The sequence below is a fragment of the Syngnathus scovelli genome, chromosome 14 (assembly GCF_024217435.2).
Source record: "Syngnathus scovelli strain Florida chromosome 14, RoL_Ssco_1.2, whole genome shotgun sequence".
Lineage (NCBI taxonomy): Eukaryota > Metazoa > Chordata > Actinopteri > Syngnathiformes > Syngnathidae > Syngnathus > Syngnathus scovelli.
The window spans coordinates 10,220,977-10,245,073 of NC_090860.1; the positions used below are offsets into that span (position 1 = coordinate 10,220,977).

General features: G+C 42.8%; 1 long non-coding RNA gene across 10 annotated transcripts in view; it reads right to left on the bottom strand.

The window, feature by feature from the left end:
• Positions 1–24,097, bottom strand: part of LOC125981304 (uncharacterized) — a 111,229-nt gene that overhangs the window by 12,633 nt on the left and 74,499 nt on the right. For 6 of the 10 annotated variants that reach the window (XR_007485884.2, XR_007485882.2, XR_007485877.2 and 3 more), the window contains 2 exons: positions 1,358–7,919; positions 614–758 (listed from right to left, as the gene is read on the bottom strand). This is a non-coding gene — a long non-coding RNA (uncharacterized lncRNA). The remainder of the gene's footprint in view (positions 1–613; positions 759–1,357; positions 7,920–24,097) is intronic. The other 4 variants (XR_007485879.2, XR_007485885.2, XR_007485880.2 and 1 more) reach the window with 2 other exon arrangements.

Below are 24,097 nucleotides of genomic sequence, written 5' to 3' on the forward strand. Positions count from 1 at the left end.
CTTTCCGCATCACGTGTGCGTGTTTATGAATGTGTGTGTGAGTGTATATGTGGAGGGAGAGAAACTGTACAGCACTCTGTAAAGTCATGGCATTCTCAAGGCCACCTGGACTTAATGGTCTTCAGCTGCCACCATTGGTGCAAATATAGGCGGAGTCACGAACATAAAATCCATTTCTACCATTTTTTTTTAACATGTAAAGTCGTTTACTGACTTGCAGTTTTCAAAAATAAAAAAGATCAGAATGCTGAACACAGTGAGATTGAGGATAATGTTAATCTATTAATGATTGAATTGGCCACAAACGAATAAACATTTTGATGCACTGATTAAAAACAAGCAAGAATGTCATAAAAATGAGGCTCTAACAACATAAAGTATTGTCATGATCAAAAATTTGAGTTGTTTGCCAAGCAGCGAGAGGGCAGCTTGGACATCATATGATGTCAGGATGAGAGGAACGTTCTTTCTTTTGTATTTTTCTGGTGAAGCTTTTGCCAGGTTGTTGAAAATGAGAAGCGGTAAACAAACCTTTGAATACTTTTTTACGTGCTGGGTAAGAAGTGTCACAATGAAAATCAGATACTCTTTGTTTCTCGACAAGCAGACTCACCCAAGTTTTGTTTCTCCACTTCCTTCCTTTCCTCTAGCAGAATCCTTTGAATCCATCCTGCTTCTGAATTCTTCATGGAACTCCAGCATTTCAAAGAGTTCTTTCGCGCTTCCCTCCTCCTTCCCACGTGGAGCGCTGGCCAAGTCTGGAAGAGGGACTGCCCATCAGAGGTTGGCTGCTATCAGCAAGGGGAGCCCCGTGTCTCCAATTCAGGTCACTCTTGGCTACAGACGGGGACTTAAAAGCAAGCCGCAACGTGTCCTGTGATCCCAGTAAGCACGCTTGTTAGTGGAATTGATAAGGCACCCATACACCTGGGTCCTCTGAAGTTGGCATGGTGTCTTAAAGGGGGGGAAAGTACGAGGAGCCAAGGCCGGGCGCAAACGCGGCGAAACGAGGAACGGCGGGATGGAGGCGGAGGGGAAAAAGGTCTTTTTGGCATGGGACGAAACGGAATATGTTTGGGAGAGCGACCTAGAACATTGCGGAATGGTGTACAAATACAGGGCATATGGCAGCCAACCATTCCGAGAATACGAAATGCGCTTTGGCTCAAACGTGTCATTTTCCTCCTGCAGAAACTTTCAGCAATTTGTAAACCATTGCCAAAACACGGTAGCTTGATACTTTTTTGTGTGTCCGTACGTGCGTGATGCAACACCTACATCCTGGTATTTGAATGCCACACAATGCTTAGATGCCACATTTATGATAATCAGAGTATAATTCATTTATCGGCTCTACCTTGGCCATGTGTTGACCCCACGGCCATGTTGCCAGCGCACATCTGGCTGCACGGTGCGGCGCTGAGACCTGGATGGGATTTGCCCCTGGTGATGGGGCATCTGGGAGGCCAGATGAAGCCGAGGCTTGATGAGTGCTTTGTCTATTATGGATATGGGGCTTTATGGAGACATTGACAGCTGCACATTGGCGGTCTCCTGAGCAGGAGGCCTAGTTCAGCAGTTGTGCGCGTTCCCTTGTCAAAGAACAAACGGAGTGCTTTACTTATAGGATGGATGCTATCCAGGACCTGCTGCAGGAAGAAGAACATGGTTCAGTCGAGGCCGACTAAACCTGACTGAACAGTTACGCATTATAGGTTTCATGAATGGTTGACCTTTCAATTAAAAGTTTTGCTGCAAATTTGAATGGGGTAGCAATGTTGCGGACGTTAACAGCCAATCAGAAATGCATAAAAGGTTTTACCTAAAAAGTTTTCGACTGATCAAATGTAGCTGTGCAGCTTTGGGGCGCATTTATGGTCACATCAAAACGGATCGCTTGGCTCCTGAGTTGGCGACAGCATGTTGGGGTTGGGGAGGGGGATTGGGGGCAAATAGTGCTGTTCAATGAATGTTTGATTATGATTCACTAATCCATCTCTTGTACTAAAACATGCAAAAGAGCTTGTTTTTTCACAAACACACAGCAGTGCGCTCGCATTAATTGCCAGAAAATGCAAGCACTTCTCTCGCTCGCTCTATCTGAAGCACAACACACAGTGTTACAAACAGGTACTGCACATCTTGAAAATGTTTCATATCTTTGGCAATAGGTATTCCGATCCTTTGAAGGTTAATCTTTGGAATTCCCACATACTTTTTAATGAGTGCCGTAGAAAGGTTTCAAATCTCTTGATTAATCTGCTTCCACACAAACCAAAATATGAGCCAAATATTTTCAGTAATTGCAAGCTACCCAACGTCGGCGCTCATTGAATGTTGCTCCACATAGACTTCACTCACTGCTGTCAAATCTGTAAGCAAAAAAAGGATGGAACTCCTGAATACATCCACAAAGTGTAGGCCACTGACACTCAAATGTGAAATACGTCCCGGGTCGGGTTGGCGAAAACGTTGGCGACGAACCCAAATGAAAGCTCATCCACTGACAAGAGACATGCAGCTTGACATTCTCCAACCTTCTCTCCTGCCCATTTGTGAAGGATTTGGGGGATTTCATAATTTCCTGTTCTTTCTAAAAAGAGGGGGGGCGGCGGCGGTGGGTTGGGATGGGGGTAGGCAGGCAGCACCTGGTCCACACAGCTGTACTTCATTTAGAGAGCAATTTGAAAAGAGCGAGAGGGAGAGGAGAGGAGCCGAGCAGCCTTGTCATTAAGGGCTCCAAAATGGCCTCCGTTTGTTCGACACATGGCACCGAGTTAATGCTGCTGAATGGGGGAATAGGCACGTCGATGTGTCGTCGCAAATTTTTCCTAAGTGCGACGACATCTGAAAAAGCCACTCCAAGTGTGGGTGTTGGCTTGCTTCATATTTTTCTTATCAAAGAGTGTGTTTTTTTTTTTCTCCATGTAGGTAATTGACAGCTGCGGCTTGGAATGTAAGCACGTGTAAAGATGGATATTCTATTTGTGTGTCGTTTCATCTAGATCACACACCTTGAAGTTTGTTGTCGCGAGCAGGTGACGGCGCCGGCGGAGTTGCACGTTGTCGAGTTTGACAATGACAACAACAAGCAGACTGTTGGTAAACTGAGGTGATGTAAAGTTTTGCTGCGCGGCACCACAGCTGCCTCGCCTCTTCTTGGTTGATCTAATTCGTTTTGACATGCACATGTGCAGTGTAGGAATGGGAAAAAAAAAAACTGTGAGGCGGGATCAAAGGCAAACGCTTTATTGCCACATCACAAGCCCCTGCTGCATTTCGAATTCTACCAATCTGTCCAAATAGTCTGATAAAATCCCGCGACAAGGCGATGCGCTTTTCACTCAGCGTACTCCGCCCTCTTCCTTTGCAAGCTTTCTGACTTCTCTCGCTTTGCTAGTTTCACACTTTTGAGACTCTCGAGATGTTGGAAGTATGTACCGTATGAAAACATCAATCACAAAAGCTTGCGAAAGATCTTGTTTTCAAGATGACAGATGTTGAAAATGTTTGAGAGCGGCTCTGATTTTGTAGCTCAATACAGATGCAAAAGTTGTGATGAGCAAAAGTATTGGAACAAATCAATTTCAAATTCAAAACAGTTTCAGATATTCTCCTGCTTGATTGGGTTGTAAGCTGGAGTTTAATGTTGTTCCAACTATTTAAATCAGATCAGTTCGAGAGTAGCAAATTATCTACGACACGCAGGGCAGTGGGACCTCGTACTGAACCGATGCACCAGTTGTCAGCCATCCTGGAGCTGCTTCTACAACATGGTTGGAGTTCACTGGTGCCTGACTAAACTCATTGAACATAATTAGGAACGGCATACACCTAATTGGGTATGTCAGGGTGAAAACAAGTGAGGTGTATGTTTTGGGGCAAATGTAGTATTCTGAGATTGTGCCAACTATTTTGACCAGGCATGACAAGCTCAAAACAATTATATGTGTTAAGTTTTGCTCCCTAAAAATCTCAAATTTGTCAACCTGAGCAGCTTTCAGACCATAACAAGTAAAGCTATCACGAAACATGGACGTGGAACATTAGCTTTCCTCATTTACCTTGGTGACCTTGCACGATTATGCCGGAATAAACTTGTAAGAATGAAAGTGCACCAGGTGTCTTTTCCAAGAATACTTGAATGAATATTTTGGTAAATACTTGAGTTAAAAAAAAAAAGTCTGGCTTCAAACGCAAGGTTAGGGACGGCGACAAATTTGAATTCCGTATTAAGAGCTGGAACATGAGCGCAACCCAAAACTTGTCAGTAGGTTTGTTAAGTGCGTCTTCGGCAGGGGCAGCGACGGTTACGAACGACGTCGGGCGGTGGTGGAGGTATAGAGTGGGGGTGTCAGAGGGGCTGTTGGCTGCTCTTCCCCCTCCTGTCAGCCCCCTCTCCCGGCCAGCCAGGCAGGCTGTGTTGGGCGGCCCGGCTCCTCAGTAGCAGATGCGAGCCCTCATGTCAGAGACAGGCAGTGGCCCGACGGAGCGCCGCTCGTGCTCATACCTCATTGAGCCATCTCCCCTAGCAGATGGCGCGCTGCTGCGGGCGCTCCTCTCCCCGATAATTACCAGGCCTCGCCACAGATGGAAATGTCAGTCAGCCTCACAGGTCCTGGTTCCTGCCACTGCCTCCGTCCGCGGCCTCTCTACCTAGGCTGGCCACTGCCAACACTCACCATGTGTTCTGTGACTGCTGACTAGGCATGCAACAAAAGACAAATCCGCCCGCATGAATATTTATGAAGAGATGTTAGGTAGCAAGTTGCGGAGCACACTTGGTACTTGAATTTGTTGGCTAGGTGGACCCCGTGACGTCTTTTTGTCCCGCACTTCTCCACCGAGTGTCACGAGTAGACACGCTTAAGGACATCAGCCTTCTCGAGATGGAAAAACGATACCTAGTGCCTTACACTACAGTTGTGGACTGACATATTTAGGAGATTAGGATAACGGTGTTTGCAAAATGGATTAATTCTAGCAGATGCCAGGACTAACCCCCACTTATCTGTGATAAGGTGACCAGATGTCTCAGCTTGGCAAAGGCAACACACTCCGAGTTTTATTACTCGCCGCCAAAAAACATCCCTGGAGAAATTTCCCCGTACATTCGCAGATAATCTACCTTCCACGAGAACAAGGCAACAGGGTTTAGTCTCTACGAGTATTTGTCCATGTAAGAATGTACGCAAACGTGTTTCCTGATGCTAAGAAGCTCATGAAGATTAATCTAAAGTAAATACCTATGAGCCCGAGTGGCAATGTGGCAAAGGGAAGGTACAAGGGGAGTCTAAGCGATGGATTAATGCAAATATCATTGTAGTACTTATCGTATTGTGACGTTAAGTAGAGTACTAGAAAACAGATCAGTCAACATCAGTGAGGGATTTATTCTTCCTGAGATATGCTTCTAAACATTCCATGATCTATTTATTTTTGTCTAAATGACAACACTACTGTAACTATAATGCTTTCTTGATATCATATACATGTTTTGTACAAAAAAAAAACTTGTGCCATTCAACTTTAGCTCTCATCCAACCATCATTTCATATCTTGCTAAACAGACTGGGAGACCCAATTGAGCAAATATGATGCTGGCAAAAGAGCCAGCACAAAGCAATCACTTCCAGTAAGTCAAACCGTTTGAGGAAAATGTATAAATCCTTTTATAAGTTAAGAAAGCTAAATGTTCTCAGGTAGATTGCTTAAATTAGTCTTTATATTGTATAATTATCTATTATTGGCCCTTGAAGTGCTCAATATAAGCTGTGATCACCGCTAAAATGAGGGCCAAGATATATTACGGCTTTGTGTCGTTACAGATGCGATTCAGCAGGATGGCAGCAGTCTGTCCCCCCCACCCCCCCACTCCTTTTTTTTCTTTCTTCTTTTTGTCTTGGTTCGACAAAGCTGGCCCCCTCATTTGCATTCTACCCATTATGCAAATGAGAAGGGATCACATATTGGTTGAGATGAGTGAAGCAAGTGTGCAGGCCAGGTCTCCTTTAGGACCAAGTGGAAATTTGCACTTAAAAGCCAGTTTGTGGGCTAAAACAATGGTCCAGGTGCTGTGCCCTTGACCAAGGCTTTTATTGTCTCCTGTGAGGCACAAAGTTGGTGTCACACCTGTTTTCAGCTTTCTTCTTTTTGTTTCTCATTCAACTGGGTTAACAATTGATTCTAAGCGATGCTGTCCATCTTGATCGATAACTCTTTTTTCTGTTAAATGTGTTTAAAAACTCATATCTCGGTTGCTTGTTCATTTGGAATCGTATTTAATTTCTAAGCCAATCAAGGGCCAAACTGTGTTGCTTAACCTTGTTCAACGTTTAACATTCCCATTAAGTGTTTATTGTTGTCGAGGGAACACTACATTTGATTGATGATTCACACTGGCCAAGTGTCATCTGTTACCGGGTAAGATTATTCTCACAAAAGCAAAGCCAGAGCACTGAGATTAGCATCCATCACTTCATGCATCCAATCATCACACCAACACCGAAAGCCTTTAAAAAGTAGATGCAACTTGAGAAAAAGAAAGTATGGCGGTGAACCCTTTGGGCTTTGTGTGTAATTATAATTTTGCTCTTGTGTGACGCAATAAGAACGAACAATGGTGCTTAAAAAATTAAGCCCTCTAGTTGCTGAAGCCAATTATTTTCCTAATGATGAAAGTGTGCTTTATCAACGGGGATCAAATTATGCAATTAGCACTGGACTCAGATAACTAAGTCGTTTGTACAGTTTTGCAAATGAAGTATTGCCCTACGTCTGATTGTGCTCCGTCTTAAGACGGAGAGATAACAATGGCGAGACGTAGAGGGCAGCAGAGAGCAGCTGTGCATGAGCGAGCAAGAGAAAGTAGGAGTTGGGTGACCTTGTTACTAGTTGGGTTGACTTGGACAGGCTGGTAGGAGGTTACTGTCTACGGGGAGGGACAGACAGATGCTCGCTCTTCTCCCTGGGCAAAACATCTCGCCCGGTGCAGGCAGCACACAATCTGGCCTGGGCAGCTGTAACCCTAATGATCACTGGTGGCGCTGCACCTGACCGACCCACCAACCAGCTACACTGCGCACTCCAGAGAGCCCTCCCAAGCCCCGCCCTTCCCCTCTGCAGCCTGGACCACCAGCTCCTCTTTGACCTCTAATGCCTTCAAACTGTGAGGAGGGAATTTTATGTGAATGTTCTACTTAAGACATCGGATCTAATGAAAAAAAGACTTTGAACCGGTTGAGCATTCTAAAATGAGTGAATTTCAGTAGAGTACCCGTGTTGGGTTGGTTTCCCCAAGTTGTACGTAAAACGTAACCATTACTTAAAAATAAATGACTTGCAAGAAAATATGGCGTCAAGGTTACGACAAATTGACGAGATGCTCTCGGAAATAGAAGCCGCCAAATATGATTGAGAATGACGATTTAGCCAGGTGCGCTTTTCATTGAACTCGTAACTTTTACAGCTTCATATGCTTCAGGGAAAGAAAAAAAAAGCTACTTTGAAATGTAATGGTTGATTAACTTGACATTCATGCAAGAGAGAATAAACAAAGGCAACAAGAGTAATTAACAAATAAATACATTTAAGTGGAATTATGCCAAACATGTTTATATATTTATGAATGATTAGTTGTAAAACCTTGTTAATCCATATTAATCAAAGCTGTTGTTTTCACTAAATAGTCATTTCTCAGGCATGTGAATTACACATGAAAAGGTCAACCACAACAACCTCCAGCCATAAACATTTTAATCCCAATTAATTCCCTAATTCACTCCCACTGCACTGCCCCGTCACTTTATTCTGCTCTACATACCAGAAATGGATCAGACGAGCAGACGAGTCCAAGGATGAAATGCTGTTTTTGTCTTTCAAAAGGGGGTGCTAGTTAGCTTCTTTTGGTTCCACAGCATCTATAGTACAAAGAGGAAATGGAGAAAGTAAATGACATTAAACGAAAAGGATGACAAAATGTACTGCAAAAAATAAAAAATAAAATAATACTAATAATAATGTTGCTTTTTTAATTTGCTGAATATTTTACATCTTTTTAAAATTATATGATTTTATCCTTGGGTGTGAATGTAGTGTGGATAACCAGTACAGAAATTGGATAGAAAAATTGATGACCACATCGAAACTTGTACTACCCTCAGTCGAGATACAAGATTGAAAATTATCATTCGTCATACGCACAGTAAAGCAAAGATACTCTTACATTGGTAGTTTGCTTAAACGTTTATTAAAGAACATAAAATATTTTTAAAGCCATTTTAAATAATTAAAAAAGGGGAATAGGCAATGTGTATAAAAGCAAAAAAAAAAATTGCAACAGCAAACTAGTCCAGCATTTATACCATGAGTTGCCATCTTACTAGAAATGACGTCATCAATGGAAACAAGAGAAGGGCCAGTCAGCAGCCCACTTTGTGGTTTGATAAACAGTAAACTTTTGTATATGTAAACTGTTAATAGTGTTTTTGACCTGTGAAAAATGCATTGTACTCATACTAAGCAGTACTGTGCATGTGTGTTTGGAAACAGGCACAGGCCAAGAATGTGTCTGTGACTGCTGCTTTCTGTATCTGCCTTCACTGGGTGACACCGGTGACACAGACATTTCCCAGCAGCTTCCTTGCGGTTCTGAGCCATGGCTGTCCTTCCGGGAGCTGAACTATACACACACATGTACGCACACACACGTACTAGTACCACGAACACACACTATGAAGCTGTTCTTTCCCTCACTGGCTCAGCAATAGGTTCTGTGTTAGGCCAAGCAGACCAGGACTGTCAGGACCATATGACCCCCAGCAGGGTTTCTCTAATGTGTGTTGGCCAAGAACTGCTTTGGTTGTCTGCATTTGCAAAACAACATTGCATCCGTCCATCAAATGGCTGATGATGACCACATCAGATTCTGACCGTACGAAAATCTTGAGCACAAATATTATTTACAATATCACAGTATTGCAATCAGATCTATAAAATGTATTCAAATGTTTGGATGAATAACATTTTGTTTCTATTAAACACTCTCTGGGAATGAAGTTATCAGTTTTGAAACAGACTTTTTTTTTTAGCATTTCAGCACATTCACTTTCAAAATTTCTGAGGTTATTGCAGATTCTAGCGACACAAAAGAGAAAGCAGAGTGATCAGATGCCTAACAGGACAATGGTCCTGACATTTGAGATCCTGTAGGGAGTTCACATCCTCCTCCAGTAACACAGTTGTCGCTCTCTCATGTTTTCTTTATCAGACTCTCGTCATCCGGCGGCAGAGCACATGTCCAAATTAGTCGCCCGTATCTTCCGTTATCTGTCCAAGGATGACCAGATTCAACCTCTTCCCGGGCCTTCATCTGCGTGGACTGCTGCAGCCTGAGCAAACCCAGGCTACGGATCCACGGTTTGAGCTTCAGCAGATCCTCAGAACTGCGAAGCAAGGAAAAGGGCTGTGCTTCCTTTTAAGGCGGCTGGCCTTGCTTTGGTTTATACAGTAAATATAGGAGATATAAATTATATACTTATATACCAAGCAAGGGCCGGCAGGTTCCCCGAGGTGAAAAGAAATCTCTTACAGAGATACAAAAAAACAGCAAAGGGAAGATTAGAAGGTGCAACTTGGCTTCAATGCTATGCTAGTCAAGCCAACCATGTGACGTCTTAAGTACCGTAATATCCCGACTATAAGCCGCTAATTTTTGCACAAGCTGCGGCTTGTCTATGGAATTTTCATGATTTTTATGATATTGTAAGAGGATTTATTCTGTTACTACAGGTAATGGAAATGAGGACAGTATATGCAAATATGTCTACGTATGTCTCCCTGTTTCAACACACCTGATTCAAATGATAACTAGCAACTAGTCAGATAACTAGCAAGGTCTGCAGAAGCTGGATAACAATCCTGATCATTTTCATCCTGATCATCATTGCTGAAAAACACTGGACTAGTTGAAAGAAGTGCCACTCTGTTGTCTTTGATGGAATATTCAGGGTACAAAATTTCTCAGCATGGCACCAAAAAAAAAAAACAAGACACAGCATACATGCAACGTTCCAGAAGCGTGCATATGCATACATCCACAAGTTGCAGCGGGGCCCAGTGGAGCCGTATAGCCTGCATGTTTGAAGGACAGGGGGGGGATGAAAAGAGGTGCCAAAGACCACAGCTCGATGCGGGTGCCAAGCAGCACGGAGCGCCCGCTGCCATCCAAACATAAATAAAGTGATTTTGGCTGCTTTCAGCCACCAGTGTGTGCTGCCTATCCGCCAAGCATGACGTTTAAAACGGGACAAATTTGATACAATCACAGGCTGGAAATAAACACGTCTTGGACCGAGAGGGTGTGAATCAGATGGTCAGTCACTTATTAAGTTTCCTAACACAACTTCAAGCTAGATTTACCCATGGCACAAGTTTCTTCTCATTTATTTCATCTTGATACTGAGTGGTGCCAAGTTGAGACACGCATACTCGATTTAATAACGTGAACAATTGTAAAGTCATCAAACGTATGTACTATGTGTGGTGAGCGAAGAAATTAAAAGTCGGGATATTCGCACTCACTCATACCAAAATCAAGTTCCGATACCACTATGATACATAGTTTCACATAAAATTAATTTAAAATAAATAAATAAATACATATATATATATAAATAAAAAAGGGCACACACATTTGTAGAATCCATGCCCGTTCAAATATACCGGAACAGATTGTGTTTGACTTTAGAGGTACAAACTATGATTGCATTTCCAGCTAATCGCACATGACTCGAAACATTCATTCCACTGTGTTTACTTGATACAGTATTTTGTCCCTGCTCTGGTTTGCGTGTATGTGATGCTGCACTTCCAAATAGCCGCAGGCTCCATCATCCCTCTTCACCCTTGTATCAGCGCTGATTAAGGGTGAACTGCTTCTTGAACAACACTCACACTGCTGATGGTGCCTCGCACCCTATGACTCTAGGGTGGGTAACAAGCAGGTTGCCATGGCAACGCATCACATTCACTGCTAAGAAGCTGACCTGCTGCCCACAAGCTCTGTTGAACAAAAACCATCTCGCTTTGCGTATCTCATATTCTACCATTGTGTCCAATTTACAAGTGGAAAAATAACTGCTTTGTTGGGGGTCACATATTTCTATGAAGGTATGTCACAGATATATTATTAGGACACCTGGGAAGTAAAAAATAATCTTTAGAAAACACTTTACAAAACTCTATCTTGAGCATCTTGGGTAATTTGAAATTTATTTTATTTTATAATTTACATTTATTTATTTTTCATTATTTATATTATTTATGTCTCATGACGTTTCTGCAACAAATTCAGAAATGCAAGATTATTCCCCATTTATGTCCTTATATAAAACAATTCTTTGACGTTCAAGTTTAATTGAGTGACAAAAGTTTGAACCTTCACCAGAATAAGGGGTGAATATCCGCCGGCCTGACAAAGTGGAAGTCTGGGCTCATTCCCCTGTAGGAGTCATTCCAGGCACTGGACGCTCAACTCCATTCCAGAGCTGACTCCCACAGGAAGTAACACATTAACAGTACAATCAGGTTCCTTGTTAAGGAGCTTAACACGGCCAGAGAATGCAGTTAACACCACTTGGGGGGGGGGATTCTGGTCAGTTGATAGGCCTGACAGATAAAAGTTACACACAAGTTTGACCTTTAGCATGTTAATTATATTTAATTTAACTATATTTAATTTAAATGAGTCATACTTGTCTGCTTTATGAAGGAAAGTTTTATCTATTAATTTTAAATTGCAGCATGTTGCTAATATCCCCTGCTTATAGTGTCAAGGAATATTGCAGGAACAGTTGTTGTAACAACTAAAACGAAATGTTTTATTATAAACTTACTTACTTGGGGTTAATACAATAGACTTTTTGGCGTTAAAAGTTAGATCCATTAGCTTGGGCAAGCAACTTTAACGTTGTTGCCAGCAAGTGTATCTCTCAAGGCTAGTGGCAATGTTTGGCATTTCAGTGATGTCACTACTAGATAATGCTGTTTTTGTTCTCATCAGATAACCATTTTCAATGCGTACAGTTGAAATACCTCGCTGGAGGCTACGTCGCTTTTCAAATATTTGTCTACCAGAGCAGTTCTGCGAGAGAGTGTGCTGACAAGAACGTGTCTAAAAACCACTCTGAAGGCCACCGCAACAAAAATCATGCAAGCTGTTTCGCACTCTACTACCCCTCCTCCCCCGTCCCTCGTGCCCACCCTCGGAGGAGATGGGGAGCCTGGCAGTATATGTGGCAGGTGGACTTCCTGTCTTTGTAATTAGAACCAAATTAGGTTAAACTGCAGTTCTCCCCCCAGCCCGCTGTCCACGGAGAGCCCCCTTTGCCCGTGCTCCCAGGCAGAATTAGTCCTGCCCCACTCTGGGAGCCTTAATGGACACGCCTGCATGCCACGTGGTTGCTGTTTGTGAGCTGGATAGCACCTGCACACATTGCACACTAAATATTACATTATATAGCTACAGAGAATTGCACACCGGAGATGCTGCTGTTGTGGCTAAATTGGGTCCTGTTGGTTGGAGTCTTTAGCAGGGCTCCAATTCACAACTGATGGATCCACATTAATTTCCTTCTCACACCTGCCTCCTTTATCTGCTCTCAGATAGCACAGCAGCAGCGGCGGCGGCGCTTCTGCCGGCCAACGCGCCAGCCTTTTCTGTGATGAATAATGGGCACGCCGAGCGCACGCCTCTCCCAACCTACACAGCCACCCGCTATTATTCAGTGCAGTTGGTGGTGCGGTAGAAAATGTACCTGAGAAACTGTGAAATCCAGCATGTCCGGGGCTGCCAATGCGAAGGAGAACAAAACAGGCAAGAGGACAGGTGCAGCTTCCCTCCTGCTGTTGTGTGTGTTGAGAGCACAGATGACTCAAAAACACAAGCTGCTTTTTGGGCAAAATTGAAATATGATGGCCCATTTTGAGGACTATTGATTTAAAAGTCGACAGCCATAAAGTACAATAGTGATTTTATGTATATGCTCGACTTGTACGTAAAGCAAAAACATTTGTATGCATTACCGTATTTTCCGGACTATAAGGCGCACCGGACTATAAGGCGCACCGGACTATAAGGCGCACCTTCAATGAATGGCCCATTTTAAAACTCTGTCCTAATATAAGGCGCACCGGACTATAAGGTGCACCATTAATCCATCATATCAGATTTTTTATCCAAATCAAATCATTCTCCATTTTATCTTTTTTATTTCAACTTCAGATGCAACAAATTACTTTATAATCACAAAATAATGATCCATAGTCTTTTTGATTCATGATTCATAGTTTTCAGTGGAGCACTTATTATTGATTTCATGACACAATGCTTCGGGTCAGTTTGAATTTAGGAATTTGGGCCATATATAAGGCGCACCGGACTATAAGGCGCACTGTCAGCTTTAGAGAAAATTTTAGGTTTTTAGGTGCGCCTTATAGTCCGAAAAATACGGTAATCAGAGAATGAGGCCCATTGTTTTTTGCATTTTACTGTTCCCCTGTCTTCAATGAACAATTGTAAGGTGCATAAGCGGGGCTCCCCTTTCCCACATGCAAGGGCATTAAAAAAAAAAAAAATATCCAATCTATTTCGTAGCTAGCAGGCTACTTCCTGGTTTATGGAGGATGACAAACAGATGGACAGTGCCATTATGATTCTTTGGGGGTGGACTGTTCCATTCCATCCATCTGCCAATGTAGTAAGCCAACTGTTTACTGTGGAAAAAAAAGACCAATAAAACACCAAAACTACTGGTGGCTTAAGCTGTCTGCATCGTTTTTACGATATATCATTCATTGCCAAGCCAAGGGGGACTCATCTATATGGATGGTGTTGAGTGTTCTATGACCTAACATGGACGCTGTAGGCTGGAGGTCTAAGAGCTAATGGTGAAGAGCCCCAAGCTGTCGCAAGTGACAGACGGGGGAAAAGAACAGCGAATGGGAGCAAGAAAATGGATGCAAAAGGGGAGTCGGGGCAGGAAGGTACGGATCGAGGTGTTTGGAGGAAGTGATGGAAAAAAAAAAGAGGAGTGTAATGTCTCCTGCAATGATTCAGGGGCCGACCTCACCAGCTGGAGAATAATTGCTGAGTTGGGGAAGGGAGAGGAGAGCGAGCCCTCATGATTGACTTGTCATTGATCATAATCTTAATTGCAGGCATCCAAATCCCCGGGGTGTGATTTGTCCACTTTGCACGTATGTGTGTGCGGGTTTGCGTGCGTGCACGTGATTACTACACGGTATAATGTGTAAGTATTTAGTGCAGTTTTAAGGGAAGGATCAGACAGCGAATGAATTTCAGTCTTCCTGTGTTTAGTTTGTATTTTGTGTTTGTGTGTTGTTTTTCTTTAAATATTCTCACTTTAAATCTAATGATGAGAAAGTGAACGGGCATTTTTTATAACGTTGTTTTGTGAACCAATGAAAACGAGTTGGGCACATCTTATCACTAATTAATTTATAATATTTTTAATAAAAGGTAACTTAAATGCCAACCATAAACTTTAACAGAAATACTGTATGCGGTTTCATGGCATCTGATGTCATTTGTCATTTTCTCGCATTTGCGTGGGTGCGTAATTAATCGCAGATGTTGCAAAATACAACCACAATATTTCCCCGTGTGTATGTGTTGCTTTGTATAATGGAGGAATTTATGTGTCATTAAATAATAATCCTACTGTGAGAAAGTGACCTTTTTCTTTCTTTTGGCATTTCCAGGCCCTGGCATGTTTTAAAACAAAGACCAACAAATGGAACAGTGCGTCACAGCCAGCGCAATTACAGCATCGCTTGGACTTTTGTTTGTATTTTTGTGTGTAATTTTAGATGGGGCTGAGTTATTGCTTTGCAATGTTACACATTACTGGAAGATTAAAATGTTTTTGATGTAAAGTTTATATTATCAGTTCAGCCTTTCATGTGGTATATTGAAATCTATGATCACCAAAAACCGCATTTTTCAGAACAATATAAAGCAGGCACCAATGAAAGGGTCAGATCAAATGAAAGTGTCAACTTTTTTTTTTTTTTAAACTATTTAATCTGAGAGAAAAATGTCCCAACTGCATCAACATTGGACGGTAGCGGGCACAATGTATCACCCCAGTGGGAAACAATTTTTCAAACTAGGAATGCACTGTCGCAGACCACCAAAACACATCAATCTAGATCGCCTCATGCATTCCATTACGCAAGTGGGTGACAGCAATGGAGTTGCACACAAAAACTCACACAGTCCCACGGCCAGTAGGGAAGCCATTGTTCCCATACACCTCACAATCAAACTCAAGAGCATTTCCTTGCCTTGATGCCCTGAAATTGGCCGGCAACCAGTCCGGGGTTTTCTACTTGATAGGACTCTGAGATCACAACGCTTTGGACCATGATTTGCATTTGAGTCCATTTGTTTATGATGCTTGTTGATTATGATCAATGTTGTCTGTGTGCGTTTTATTGGATGGTTTTGTGTGAAATTAGAAGTTGAATGACACCTCTGGTAAAAGTTAAGGGTTAGTTTGAGTAATTGTAGTAATAATAAACTCACATTTTTTTTTTTATCCACAAACCATAATACTCACCATTTTAGTGTAATTTTCTATCTATGTGAAATATTTAAACTTTTATTATTTATTTTTCTTTTTCTAATTATTTTCTTGTAGTTGAACCCTAGAAAATGTATTGGCTTCAACCTGAAACCAGAAAAATCAAAAACATAATTTTACCCACTTCAGGAAAAAAAATGACCTCTGCTTTTACACGTTGACTTTTCACTTGGTTCTCAGGCTTTAAACTGGGTGAAACACATTCCTGTGTGGGAAAAATGCAAACACGCGCACATCGAGGCGGGCAAGTGTATGGCTGAGAAGGCTGAGAGAAGCAGGAAACAAGGTTAATGTTCTATGACAGACAGAAGCCAGCAACTCTCTTTAATGTTGCTCCCATTAGGGCGCTCCCAGTGCTCGCATCCCACTCGAGCATCCTCCAGAAGACGCCCCTGCCAACAACTGGTGGGACTGCAGCCAAACATGACATTCGCTGGCTCGGCCACTGAACCCCAGCGGGTGACATCTGCGGAGCAGCCTTTCATCCCCTCGCCGGGTACCTGCGTGGCCCCCGGCTCCCGAGAGCCGCGATGAATGCGCTCCTTCACCCTCCCAGCTGGTTTCCCCGCTGCCAAAAGGCCACCGCATTGACACACATTCACACGGACAGGTACACAATACACAAATGTTCCCGCGTGCCCACGTGTGTTCAAATACACACAGCGCCTCTGCCTTGCAAACATCCCCGCACAACAAACCGCTTTGAGAATCGACATTTGCAGCTGTGGGGCCCGCTTTTGTTTTCCCTGTTGTTTCATCATTAGGGGCCGCTTTTGTTTTTTTTCCTAAACACTGGCTATGAAAGGGCAAGACTAGCAAAACAGTTTCAAATGCTTCCCTGTTCTGAATATTCTAATCAGATCAAGCACATTCCGATCAAGAAAAAAGTAGCGGTTTATAATCCGGAAATTACGGTACTAATCGGATCGACATATTTAGCCTCTGATGAAAATTTGAATCCGAACTCTGACTGGATTGAAGAAATTGTATCTATGGAAACGTAGCCACTTTGTGCTTCATCACTTGCGACGTGCTTGTGTGTCTCTTCTGCGTCTCTTTAATCAGTCTTGAGCTTTGACCACTTGTTGTTATGAGTGCTTCTGTGTAGGGGTTCTGCTCCCGGCTGACATTCCATTAGCCCCACATTAGGAAATTCTAATCACTGCGCCACCGGGACGCTGGGACTCGCAGCTCCGATTTCACTTAACCTCCAGCAGGAGAGATCAGGCTCTGCGTCTCAATGTTTGTCCCTAATTACCTCCCCACAGTGAGCTGCCACACGCCATTTCATCTCATTTTCAACCCCTCTCATCTTGAACATCGCACAAAACACATGCTTTCAATGTCTTATCTTGGCAAACCCGATGTTTACAACCACTTCTACGATGGCAAGTTGGCCTGGTTTTACATTTGCAAATTCTGCACATTCGATGCTAATGAAAACAAGAATTTCAAACACTTCAGTCATTAATCATGATGTTCTTCTATGTTGTTCCAATTCCAACCTTGGATTACCTATTTTACTGGTCCATAACGTTGATGAACCAGTGTGGACGAATGAAAGTTCTTGCTCCCCTTAGTGAGCGGTGTTAACGGCAGCGTCTTAAAAGTCAATTACCATTAACAAGTGTAGGGGGAGCCCTGGAGCAAATATAAAACAACGCTTCAATTGTAGCCTCGGTCTCATCTCTGAGAAATTTCATTAACAGGTGTGCAATTTCTTGGATAACAAAAATATAGCTTAAAAATAACAATTTACAGTAGTCAGGGAGAAGTTGTCAACACTCACAAAGTCTTCTTCCTAACAACCTGGTGAGTTTGGATGTGTTTGATTGTCTGCATCCATGCCAGCCTGATTATGAGCAAGCTGCTTGCGCGCATATGTTTCTATATTTGCATTGTGCGTGTGTGTACGTGCTTTAGAACCTGTGACAGCGTCCCTAGTGTGTCATCCTGTGCTTCACAGTCTTGGTCCTCATTACTATTTCTCGCTGCGGCTGTTGTGGGGTTCCGAAGCCCACCAGAGGGGCCTTTGGCTCGGTGGGAGAGGTGTTGGAGGCAGCCTGGCCCCGCTGCGCTCCTTCCTTCCCCCTCCGCAGGGCATCAGGCACAGCGTGTACAACTGGCACGCCGAGCCTGGCGACTGGCGGCCGCCTGCGTGGCGTTTGAACAGGGCAGGGGGTCGCTGCGTCGCTGCCGAATTCGCACATACGGGCCGGCCTAATTGCACGTGCTCGAACACATGCACATCACCATAAGGCTGACTCCTGGTGGGTTCCTCAAATGTTTGCAAGATGCTGTAAAGTTATGTGTGGGGTCTCATTTGACTGAGTTTGTGCACGCAGGAAGAGAAAACATCTGCGCTGCTACATTTGGATACGTCAGAAGATATTTTTGCATCATCACCGTTATGTGACAACATGACTTGGGCTCACTTTGCTAATTTATCATTTATACAAGAGATTTTTTTCAAATAAAAAGTGACTGGAGTTCAGTGTTTATTAAGCAACCCTGTCATCCGTGGTGCATTAATTCATCCTCCTGTGACTTCACAATTTCAGCATATTGCGTGCACATTAACTTTTGATTGAGTCATATGTTTGGCTCTCAGGTGTGCCTGCAGACGATGAAATATTCAACCTGTGAATTCAAGAAGATGTCACACTCAGTTTCATTCAATATTTACGTCGACGCTGCACAATGTTGATCCTCTGTGTTCATTCTAATAGCACCTTCATTTTGTTTCATCTACAGAAATAAACTTCTAACTTCGCATTGTTTGTCTTGGTAAGAACCACTGGCAGAGCAAGGGGGCATGGGGGCACTGCCTCCCCCTGATACCACCCAAACCGCCCAAATACCAGGCCAGATTTTCAGAAATCTTTTTCCACATAGCCCTATACTCCAAAGGATCTATATAGCAAAAGCTTTTCAGCATTTTTTGAAGTATTTTAAAGAAGAGAAATCCTTGGCCACCCTGTGGAACCCCGAAGACAAAAATCCTAGCTCCGCCAGTGGTCAGAACTCATTCAACTCAGTTGAGTCAGCGATCAGATATCAACTTTTTTTTTTTGCTGCACAGTAACTCACATGCATGTACAGTACATGCACATCACGGATCACAAGAGCCCTCACCAGAAACCGAACTTTGTATCTCCCTACAAAAACAACAGTATTACACTACACTCTTAAATCCTCGCCATCTCACATGGGCACTCAAGAGTTCAGTCAGAAAGATTTGGTTACTATGGCATAAATCCTCCTCCTGTGTGTGGGCTGCAAGGGCAACCAGGCTCTCCCTGTTATTGGGAATGCAGGCTGACACGTTCCCAGGGGAGAGATGAAGGAGATAATTCAAAAGAGGTCTCTCACCTTCCAGCCTTTTCACTCTTACGGCTTGTATCGAACGGGAGCCATGTTAAAGGCAAAGGGCAACAAAAAGAGAGCATCATTTACAAAATTGCTCTTTCTGCTCCATGCAAAGGTGACACAACTGATCCGATGGGAATTCATGCAAAAAAGCAAAGCAGCGTCATTTGTTTTTCAGGTTCAATATTATGGAGAGTTTCAACGAGTAAGATCTACTAACTGCTTGCATGACAAACGGCTTGTTTGCTGATACGTGCTTGCCATTGTGTAAGAGATCAAAGAGGTGATGACACACCTAGCATAAAAACGTGAGGCTTGTCAGCAACCGGAGGGAGTCTAGGTCAATAACTGTCACTAACTTGTAAGAAGGTGTGCATGAAGGTTTTATGATGCAGATCCCGCATGATGCAACATTTTAACCTCCACCCCGGAATGTAAACGTGTTCAATTGATATTTACGGGACAATATAAAGTTAATGTGTCATTTATTTCTTCAGGTTTGCCGTTGTAAAGGTCAAACGTTATCAATCTACGGAGTGGCGTGGAGCCCGTGGCACAAAACATCATGAATCTTATCTACGCGATGCTTCACAGCCTTGATGATTGCTAAGGCCAAAAGGCTGCAGCCTCTCATGTATTTTCCTGCAGGCAGGTCATTTGGAGAACCTGCAGCTGTAATAAGAAAAAGCCTCGGAGACACTCCAGTCTCCCTTGACGAAGAGAATAGCAATTATTGTGGAAAATCAATTTCAGACCCAATCTCTGCCTTATCGACCAAGAAGCTCCTCGGAGGTGGAGGAGGTGACAGGAAAATTTATATTGCGGCTTCTATTAGTGGCTTTCTATTTGCTGGCTGCATCTGCAGATAGAAAGAGAGAGAGGCCTCTTGTTTTTGAAGACACTTTGACTGCACGTTTGGACGACCCACACTTAACAGTCCACATGTATAAACATTGATTGATGGATTTTTTTTTTTTTTTCTACACTCGGTGAAAGTAAATTAGCATTAGAAGTCATGTTCACTAAATTGCTGGAGAATCCAAGAAGACTACACCCACTTGAGCATTATTCCCACAGTCTTAGTGTTATTTTTGCACTGGTATTCTTTGCATGTCAATGCCCAATTGTGATTTATTGTTTTAAGCCATTTCCAAACTTAACTTCACAGACACAAAGATTTTGTATTTTTTTTTTCACAAATGATTTTTTTTTGTTTGTTAGCTTTTTATCTTTGTTGTCATTCATTTCAAACAAATATTTTTTACTCATTTTTTTTGTGCACCCTTTGCTGGAAAAACAAAATCTGTTGGATGACTATTTTTGTCTTGCCTACCTTGAGCTCCTTTTTTTCCAAGCACTTTTAATATAAAAAAATCTCTAATAAATTTCCAAACAAGCAAAACTATTACAAGCAGAAAGACAATCTGTTCCATGGATGAAATAAAACCATGACTAAATTAATCATACATGGTGGAGACACGACGAGGAATCCATCTTTATGTGCTGGGTTAGGCAATTATAAAACACAATCTGACTAATTCTATCATCCTAAACCTAAGGAAATTATTTTAGCATGTTGCTGCATTAGTTTGCAAATGATCACAAAGCTCACTCAGCAACTGTGCTTCTCATTTTCCCTTACAGTGGCCTATTTTACAAGCCATTTAAGGCTAATTTCTCACGGGAATAGTTTGATGTATAGACATATATGTCCACTATAATGTGTTCATGTTGACATTCCATAGAGTTAGAGTGTCAGCGCTGTGATATAAAATCCATCTACCCGAGGTCACTAAAAGCTCCTTCGTCATGCATTTCCAGTAATGCAGTCCTCGTATCCTCACATGTCCCCTTACGACTACGGTCGGGTCACTTTCATGATTAACCATAACTCCTCCAGCGAAAATTCATTACATCTTGTCTGACAAGCGCACACACACAAGGCGACAAATGTTAGCCACTTGAGGATAAAGACAATAGCATACACGTGTTGTTAATATCCTGATGCAACAACTAAAATGCAGGATTTATGGCAAAGCATCATTTGCTTTTGGTTAGTTGTGCCGCCCTCCCTCCTCAGCCATTCTCGACACCACTTCCCGCTCTCTGTGGACGATTAATGTGTCCAACGTTGTGTGTGTGTGTGTGTGCTGACTGTTGAAACAGATGCATGTGCCACCTATGTCAACATGGCCGGTCTCCGGACACGATGCTGTTCGTAGATAGGACCCTGCCCACAGAGCCACTAAGTCTAGACTCCAGATGTGTTCACACACTCTCAGACCAGTGCGAGTCCAAACTCATAATTCCTACATGACACACACTCTGATGGACGTTCACTCGCACAATTTGCCATTCGAAATATGGTTCCTCCCGACAGCTGTTTTCAACTCTTGAAAGAGATGTTACATAGAGTTTGTTGACACAAGATGAAAACAGAGACAAATGGTTTTTGAACATATATGTTAAATTTTTTCGAGTTTCAGGGATTTTCTTTTTTAATTATTATTGGCATTTTCCAATGAGAAGCAAGGATTCACCTTTTTTTTAACTTTTAAAAATATCTGCAATTTGAGTTATTTATGACTGTTGTCATCTATAAAGGAAACTTTCCAGACTGAAAAACATATTGACTCATTTTTGTGTGAAAATACTCTTAAAAGCTTCTCTTGCATGTGAATGACACTAGAGGCCTAATTAATCTATATCAGCATGAATATTGGCTGGCACTGAAGCAAAATCCTGCGCGCATACATATGGATGGATGTAAAGATTTTTGGGCTTAGTTAGTTCAGAACTTTCCACATCTAAGCGAATACGAAATGTAACGTTGAAATGATGGGCTCTCCAAAGTGCACCGAAATAAACAGAAACATATGCTAGCTGCATATGCTCCGTGCGGCTTTATTTAGACGGTTCTATAGCAACATGACAACAAGAGGGCTTTTGTGCGAGTGAGTGTGTGTCTGTATGTGTGTGATTGTGTTGAGAAAAAGTTGCAAACGTACAAAAACAAGAGTCGGGAAGAGGGAAAAAGTCAAGAGTGAAAAAAGTGTTCAGAACACAGATGCACCCGTTCTCTCGCTATGTGACGTGCTCGTGGGTATGCTGCCGATCCAGCTATTCTTGTTGGTTTGTTAATTGTTTGTCACCCACCAGGTGCCATCTGTCTGTAGTCCCACAGTCCCAAAGCCATGTGGGCCGGCCTGCCTGGCGCCTGCCAACGTCACTGACCTGCAGCAACCGTCCACACCTCCGTCACACACCTCCTGATCTGTCTGGGATAAATAGCTCCTCGCTCATCTTCCGCACCGCCATCACGACTACCCAATCTGTCCTGTGTGAGAGTAAGGAGGGGGTCTGGAAGGGGGTGACAGAGGGAAGGGGGTGAGACGAATGAGAGGAATTGAAAGATGGATGGACGGATGGACTGAGTGAGAATGAGCAAGAAATGGAGATGGATATCCGCATGGGTAGAAAGGATGAGCTGCGCAGTTAATGGTCTGTTTCTGGTCAGTCTGTTGTTGCGAGAGCACAGAGGCTCAAACAGCATGCAGTCTGCTACAATTACTCAGCAACAACTGTTACATTTGCGTCTGCATATGTCTACGTACTGTAGATGTTAAAGCACCACTTTAATCATGCCTTTAATTGCTATATGCCACAACAACAACAGTCTGTTCAGAAATATTCCCCGTTAGCAACACAAGTCTTCTTGGACTTTTTTAGGATGGGAGGGAGGTCACCTTCACCCAGCCTGATGTTGGGGCAGCTGTGTGCTGACAAAAATGAAACCATGAGCCTCGTGCGGTACTTATAGCATGTAGTGGCCAAGGTACAATAAAAGTGAACAATGCTTTGCTATTCTGCCTCTCCGCCACCCTGGGGCATGTCGGGTCACCTTGACGAGACGAGGCTCTGCAAAGGGGAGCCCGCCCCCACTTTGGGGCAATGGAGGGGTAATGAGGCGTTGAAGATCCAAGCGGGACAGCTTTTGGATAAGCCCATACACACACTATCTGCATGTGTTTACAGAAAGGGCAACGGCTCTTAGCGAGACCCTCTCTGAGTCCAGTTTGAAAGAGATACAAGGACATGAGTGGAAGTCACGAGTCTCAGTCTCTGTTTACATGCGGTCAGTATTCGGGTTAAGGTCAAAATGGGCTTTCTGACTATGGTGCTTTTGCAACAGATATTGCTCTTACCGACTAACTAATTTGAACTCTATTGCTCAAAAAATAAACAAAACATTTAGCATTTTTGCCAGTAAATCTGAGCTTTGCTTTCTTTTTAGTTTGATGGTGTATTGAGATCATTTAACAAGATAGATTACAATTGTCTGTGTGTAATCATGGTAATAAAGTTTTGAACATGAGGAAATCATTAAGCGACTTTGGCCTGTGGAAAGTTGCAAATAATCACGGAAAAGTTACAACAACAGAGGATTACACATACACACACGTTTTTACGTTTCCACTTGTCCTCTGTAAGGAAAATAAAATGAATCCTCATCAGCATTTTCTAAATAATTGTTGCAGTGCAGTCTGTTTGTTAAAGTATCTGTGAAGCAATTTGTAACTGTGTTGGGTGAACAAAGCTGTATTTTCATAAAAATAAAACACCAATATCAATTTTCATCCACATCCAAAAGTCCTCAACTGATTTCCAGCTATTAGATTTCCTTAATTTTCAAATGTTCAAGCAGTGAGAAGCAATACTTTCTTTCTGCTTGTAACAGTAATGAGCAGAGGCAGTTTCGGTCAAAGAAATGAAGAACATTGGTGCCTTGTTCCCATAAATAAGAGTTATGCCGAAACTGGATGCCATCCAGCTTGAGCCATGAGGCAACATATTTTGTGTGGGCTTGCAAATAATGTTTGCCCCGACCGCATCTACAGTATCTGTTCCAGCCATGGAAAAGTCTTAAAAGTGTAGGTGGAATTCATGTAAAAAGAAAAACCGGGGGGGAGGGGAGGGGGAGACTTATTTGCCATGGAAGAATTAACTTGTGAACATAAAACAGTGTGCAGCCAGGTGATCTTACTGCTCTCAATTTTGCTCAC